Below are 7,731 nucleotides of genomic sequence, written 5' to 3'. Positions count from 1 at the left end.
TTTCTGTCTCTCTGTCTCTGTCTTTCTGGCGAGCGCACGCGCCCTATAGCAAAAAAAAAAAAAAAAAAAAAAAAACAAGACAAAACAAAAACAAAAAAAACAAAAAAACTCTCCAAAAAAAGGAAAAAAAAATAATAATAATGGCATCAGGAAAACTCTCCAAAAAAAGGAAAAAAAAAATAATAATGGCATCAGGCTCTCGTCCAGTACCATGTGATCTGCATCTTTTTTGAGTGTGAGATCGCCTGAACGCAACTCCTCTTTGTTCAGAAACTTGAAAACTAAAACAACCGACCCACCATTCAAAAGTGAGCCAAGATCAACATAGCCACGAAAATAACCAAAATCCACATAGCAGTCACTGGTCAAGAGTAATTCTAGAATTGAGACAGGTTTGCATTTCCAGTTCCTCTTACTCGGGGACAAAGAATTTTCTGCTCCCTGGGAGCAGTTCTCTAGTTCATTGTTTCATTCTGTACTCAGGGATTTGGGCTCTGTCTTGATGAGACTTTTTTATTCCCCCTAAATGAAAGGGCTGTATTTTTAGCTAAATGGCTTTTATAGTCTTCTTCCTGCCTATAAAAACTTAGAAACAGAGGTGTCTTTTTATTTTAAACTGTCTTTTTTTGTCTATGCTTATACAACTCTCTTAAAAACTATGTAAGTTTCCATGTATCAGATTTAGTCTACTCCCCTGAAAAAAAAAAAGCAACATCCACTTTACTTTCAAGACTGACTTCTCGGGACCAGCAGTTCGCTGGACTCCCATGTAGTCGACTACGGTTCGAGTCCCGGACCCGGTGGCTTAAACTCACGCCGGGCAAGTGTGCATGCGTGCCCAAGATACTGAGAGGAGAACGAAGGAGAAGGGATTGTGGTGTGGCCATTTCCCCTGGGGGGTGATTTCTCGCTTTCTGTCTCTCTAACTCTCTCTGTCTCTCTGGTGAGCGCACGCAACCTGTAGCAAAAACCTCCACCCAACCTTTAGCAAAAACCTCTAAAAAAAAAAAAAAGAAAAGAAAAGAAAAAAGAAAAAAAAAAAAAGACTGGCTTCTCTGTCTGGGTTTACTTATGGCTAACCTCCCTCCTTTATAGAACAGCTGAGTTCCAAAAGCAGCCATAGAACACACTGTTATGCACACGGGCTTTTCAAGGTCCTATGTGCATCATGCTTGCCAATGTCTCTCTGGCCAAATCAGGCCACGTGGCTAACTCTTCTTTTAAGGGGTATTAAAAGATACCTCCTTTCTTAATGGGAAGAGTTGTAAAGTATCATAAATATTTTTAACAATCTAACACAGTATTTAGTAGGTGTTTTTTTTTCTTGATTTGTAATACCTATGACGTAGTGTTTGTTTTATTTTTAATTATATCTCCTTATTTAACTAACTATACATATTTATGATGATGCTTTCAATGAGAGAAAATATTCTAATAACAGAAATTATTTAACTAACTATACATATTTATGATGATTCTTTCAATGAGAGAAAATATTCAAATAACAGATCACCCTACATCAAACTATACAGGCACTGACTGTCCTAAAGAAAGCAAAAACGAGAAAGCATTACCGTTTCATGTTCTGAATAAATCCCATTCTGGTGGTAGGGATTTCTGTCTACACAAGAAGATAGTTTTTTTGTTTGTTTGTTTGTTTCCAAAAACTAGTGCTTAGAAAGCTATGGTCTAGATCATTCTAGAAGACATGAGATTAAAAAAAAAAAATAGAAGGCATTACAAGTGGCTTGCCCAAAGAGAAAGACAGACTTGGAGCACACACTGCCGGGGGTAGGGATCTGTCTCCAACTCTCATTCAGACATCGAGAGATAAATGGACCCACAGTCCATTGAGTGCTGTGGACTGGGAGATTCACATAAAGAACCATGCCCTGGCTTGACCAAGAGGAAAAAGAGCTCCAGCCTTCTAGAAGGATGTAGGACCCTAGTTTATGAACTTCCCCCCAATTTTCTACACTTTTCAACACTTCTTAGGAATCTTTCTATGACATTTTAGTGGTAGAACAGCACCCTGCCCTCCTAAAAAATGCATGTGATGAAATCTCTAGTATGATTGTTGAGAAGCAACTTGGGACCCATTAATTTAAATAAGAAATGAATACCTTATGTTTGCTCCAAGATTCTGTGGAGCAATTTTATTTCCAAATGATTTGTGCCATTCACAGTTCCCTTTATGAAATTTCTTCTGGAGCAATTTTATTTCCAAATTATTTGTGTCATTTACAGTTCCTTTTATGAAATTTCTTTACCAATAACTCCTAGTAGACACATCACCCTTTCCTTCCCTACGTAAGTCTGACTGAGTCAGAGTTTGACACCATCGGAGCAAGGTACTCAGACCCTCTAAACGCCATCTAAGGTAATAGTACCTACTTCAGTCATTGTCTGAAATATAAAATTAGGTAATTGTTAACATAGCGCATGGCATATGTTAATGCTTAGTATATATTAGACAGCATTATAATCATATTCCATTGAGTGCTGGCATTTCAGATATTCTATACCCACAATGGAATATTAGCATATGAAGAAAGGTGGAACTTGTTCACACACTGATAGCTTGCTTGTTTGCCTCCATTCGTATTGAGAAGAATGCTCTGATTTTAGAGGAAAAAGAAGTTTGGTTGGAAGCTGTTAACAGTGTCAATATGGGATATTTTATGCTTTCATTTTGGTGAAGTCTCCAAAGGCTAAGAATGAAACATTAAGATTTTTATCACCCAAATTTCAGAACAAGATGCTAAACCATTCGTGTAAGACACACTGGGAAAAATAAAACTTCATAGCTCGTAATTTGTCCAACACATGCCAAGTATAAATGTTACAGGAGGAAAAGGAAGGTGGAGAGGACGCCCTGGCGTCTTTTCCCATCTCACCCTCTGTGTTTTGGGCATTGGATCAGAAGCTGGTACAGTTGACTGAGAGACCATTTAGGCATCTGGACGCAGGTGCAGTTGTTCCAAGGACCAAGTTCAGTTCCGCCTCTACAGTGTGTCTGATGCTCTTGCAAGGGAATCCAAAGCCCTGACAGTACTATACCAGTATCCCTGGAATGCACTTGGGCATTGTCATAGCAGGGTGTGGCACAGGTGAGGTTTCTTCAGATGATGTGGTAGACACTGGGGATGGGTAAGTGGGAGCAATGGCGCAGGAGCAGAGACAGTGCGCAGTAGGGGAACAGGCTGGCTCTCGAGCCACGGTAGGCCTGTGGTACTGTAAGTGTCCTGCCCTGCTGAAAGCCATACATCTGACGGCGTTTCAGATCTCCGGGTCTACCTGAAAACACACCAAGTGCACACGGGACCCCAAGATTCTGGAGAGCCAGAGGGATAAAGGGGGTCCCAGCATGACAAGCCCTTGTCGAGTGTGCTTCCTTCTCTAGCTCACTTGCTCACGCATGTGTGTGCCTGCTCCGGCACACATACACTTGCTACCATTAACAAAGAAAACCCCAAAGTACTTCTGAAACACTCTGACTTACTGACATTAGGGGAGTGGCTAGGAGGCAGTGAGGCTCTGCTAATGCCTGGTAATGGTTTATCTGGCAAGAGGTATTTGGGTTAAATTGTTGTTGCTGACACTTGAAAGAGTATTGAATTCTATCAGTTATTAAAAAGGACCACATATGGGGCGCCAGCAGGTGGTGTGGTGGTTAAGGGCGCTGAACTCCCACATGGTCAACCCTGGTTCAAGTCACAGACCTGGTGGCTTGCTTTCTCACTTTCTCTCTCTCTCTTGCTCTCACTCTCATTCTGTCCCTCTCCAGTCAAATTAAAAATAGATAAATAAATAAATAAAGTTCAATAAAAGAATTATTTTTTTTAAAAAAAAAAAGACTACATAAGCTAGAGTCATTTTGTTGCTGTTCTTGTTATGTGTTATTTTTCTGAATGCGAAACTCCCAAGAAGCAGCATTAACCTGCTGCTTGAAAAGCCAATGTGCTTTCCCTCTGTTTAGTTCTGAATATGACTATGGGTCCACACATGCTTCCAAAACTATCAGCCAATGAGCACATGTGGTAGGGATAAAAGGATATTTTTAATTGCCTTACAGAATGAATGTAACAGAATCTGAGAACATGTTAACTGAAATTTTAAAATGTACTTCAAAATAAAATCTTACTGTGCATAGAAATATATTACCTGTAGTCTTACCAGCTATACATGAGGACATGACACCACATCTCTCTGAGAAGAGTAAGTTATGCTCCACGACATTTTCTGTGCCAGCTCTGTGCCACAGCAGTAATGTGCTCATAAGAAGCTGGACCCCGGGGCCAGCAGGTGACATGGACATTAAGACAAGGACACCACAGAACTGGCTGTGCAGTTTGAATCCCAGACACAGTGCCTTGACAGCATGCCAGGGGCGTCTGTGTGCATGCCCAAAATCCCAAGAGGAGAATGGAGGAGAAGAGATTGCAGCAAGGCCATCCTCCCACACCCCCTTCCCTGGCTTGTTCTCTGTCAAGGTCAAGTACCCTATAGCAAAACAAATAAAAGACGAGGAAGAAGAAAAAACTGGACACCACATGCCACATCCTGGCCCGGTGTGCCTAGAACACACCAGTCATTGGCATGAGTTCCGAGATCCTACAGGAGGGAGGGCTGGGGAAAGTGGATTGCAGCGTGACCAGACCTTGTGTGAAGGGTGATTCTCTTTCACTCTCTCTCTCTCATGTGCACATTCACACACACTATCATGAATAAAGAGGAAATATAAAACTAAGTTCGTCCAGTAAAACCATTCACTGGCAGGTGGATATTGACATTTTGGGGAAATTCCAGGGCCCTGGCTATTCATTTCTGGGCCTTCAGTGAAATAGGAGTCCTCACACTTTAACATGCATCAAAATCTGCTGGATGGATTTTCAAAACATACAGTGCTTCACCCCATCCTCCAGAGTCGGTGATTTAGTAAGTCTTGGGTAGGTTATAATTTTTCATTTCTAATGAGTTCCAGGTTAAACTGGTGCTATTGCTGATGGTGACACACTGAAAATCTGGGCACTAAAAGAAGCGCTCAAATTTCAGCTGGAGTTCTGTGAGCTGCTGAAAAGACCAAGTTGAGTAAATCCTGAAGGTTTAGTAAACCTTTTAGAGAGTGATGGATAATGCGAATCACCCCATGTGTAAGCAGTGTGGTTACAGACCTTCAAGAATATACTACAGAAATGACTTTAAAATAATTATAAAATTTATATCAGTTCATCCTGTCATCACTGGAGACATCACTGAAAATATCTGCATCTTTACCAAGAACATTGATAGAGTACTTTTGTGCATCTGGGATGTTGACTTTGCTGGCCCTTTCTGTCCCTTAAGGACTGTGTTCTCTGGGACCAGCAGATGGCGTAATGGCTATGTCACTGGACTCCCATGTAGTCAACCACAGTTCGAGTCCCGGACCCAGTGGCTTAAACTCACTCCGGGTGTGTGTGTGTGTGTACCCAAGATCCCGAGAGAAGAATGGAGGAGAAGAGATTGTGGTGTGGTCATTCCCCCCAGGGGGTAATTTCTCGTTTTCTAGCTCTCTGTCTTTCTGGCGAGTGCACGCGCCCTATAGCAAAAACTTAAAAAAAAAAATAAAAAAAGGATCATGTTCTCTGCACTGTTTTGCAACCACTCTACTAGAATCATGTTTCCCTGTCAATGAGAATGCAACTGGACCAGCTGGCTTGTGTTCCACATGTAAATCTTACAGAACGATTTTGGAAAATTATCAATATTCAAATTGCTGGATGACTACGGGAGTTTTTTCTTTTGAATTCAGTTGGTCTAGTTTGAATTTCATAGGTTTATAACCTGTAAATCTATCTCTTCAATGACTAAAGATAATTTCTACTTCCAAACCCAAGAATCGTCTTTGTTGGTGCAGATGTGAGGAGCATTAGTAAGGCAGAGTTGCTTCCTTAGATTTAATGTGGAAAAATCAGTGATAGAATCGATGTGGCTACAATGGTACCTACTTCTTGAGCTAATATGCCCTGTTTCCATATATCAATGTAGCCTGTAAATGTAATTTGATTTTCTCGCCACGTGAGTACTTGTAGATTATTTCTTTTTCTTTCTTTCTTTTTTTTTTTTTTTGAGAGATTTTTGCTTTAGGGCGCGTGCGCTCGCCAGACAGACAGAGAGAGACAGAGAGACAGAAAGTAGGAAATCACCCCCCAGAGGGGATGGTCATGCCGCAATCCCTTCTCCTCCATTCTCCTCTCGGGATCTTGGGCACGCACGCACACGCACCCGGCGTGAGTTTAAGCCACCGGGTCCGGGACATGAACCGGCGGTCGACTACGTGGGAGTCCAGCGACATAGCCATTACGCTAACTGCTGGTCCCAGTACTTGTAGATTATTTCTTCATGACTACATATGTCAGACCCATATGACCATTCTAGACCACTAATACCAGCCTAAAATGTTGGAAGTCATCCCAGGAGACCATCTTTAACTTCCTGTTTATTCATCGAATTTAAATTTGCCCTTCTTTTTCTTTAACTCCTGTCACAGAGGAGCAGGTGCTTGCCTTTCCTCCCATCAATGAGACGACCAAACTCCCAGTGCACTGGGAGCTTCTATCCTTCCAAGTGCCTGGCCGATCAATGATCCCCTTTCTTTATTTTGAATCTGTCATCGGTAGAGCAGTGTTATGTGATATGTGTCTTCAGGACAGCAACATTTGTATAACATATAAAAAAATTAAAAATGGAAATTTAACAGCCCTACCCTAGACCTCCTGAACCAGAAACTCTGAGTACAGGGCCAGCAACCTATGGTTTAATAAACTCTCAAGGTAATCTTCGTTGTCACTAAAGCATGAGAAGCTCCGGAATAATGCAGTGGAATACATAGGAATTGCTGGGAACTTTATAAAATGATGGATGCTTTACTCCTATCCCCAGAGATTGATTACATTTATGTAAGGTAGAGCCTGGGCACTGGACTTATTTATTTCTTTATTTATTGGTAGATTTATTTTTAGAGCAATTTTTTTTAAAAAAAAAAAGAATTATTTTATTTAACTTTATTTATCCATTTATTTATTTATTTATTTATTTTAATTTGACCAGAGAGGGACAGGTGAGAGAGAGAGAGAGAGAGAGAGAGTAGGAAAGTGAGAAAGCAAGCCTCCAGTTTCAGGCCTCGAACCATGGTTGACCATGTGGGAGTCCAGTGTTCTTCATCACTGTGCCACCTGCTAATCCCTTTTAGAGCAATTTTAAATCTGCAGTAAAATTAAGCAAAGAATACAGAGATTTCCCCTTCCCACATTACTTACAGACACATATATATATATGTATATATATATAGACACACATATATTAGAGTGTGTGTACTCCCTTAAGAGAGAGAGACACAGTGAGGGGGAAAGTGAGAAATCACCCCTTAAGGAAGATGGTCACACTGCAATCCCTTCTCCAGTCTCCTTCCGGGATCTTAGGCACGAATTGTTTAAAAGTTTTCCAGGTGACTGTTGTGTATAGCCAAGTTTGGGAACAGTCCCCAGAAGTGTTTTCCTTTTCAGTATTTAAGCATGCTCTGGAATCCGACTTTCCCTCAAATTTTTCTCAGTTGATGTCTACCTCTACCTTTAACATTATTGTTGTCCTTTCATACCCAACCTTCTCGATTTTTCTCTGCTTTCTTTCTTCACTTAACCTCCCCTTTGCCACCCAATCCACTGTGAATTCTCTTGCATTAACAGCATC

This window comes from Tupaia chinensis, unplaced genomic scaffold (genome assembly GCF_000334495.1).
Source record: "Tupaia chinensis unplaced genomic scaffold, TupChi_1.0 Scaffold149537_1, whole genome shotgun sequence".
NCBI lineage: Eukaryota > Metazoa > Chordata > Mammalia > Scandentia > Tupaiidae > Tupaia > Tupaia belangeri.
This window is presented reverse-complemented; position numbering follows the sequence as displayed.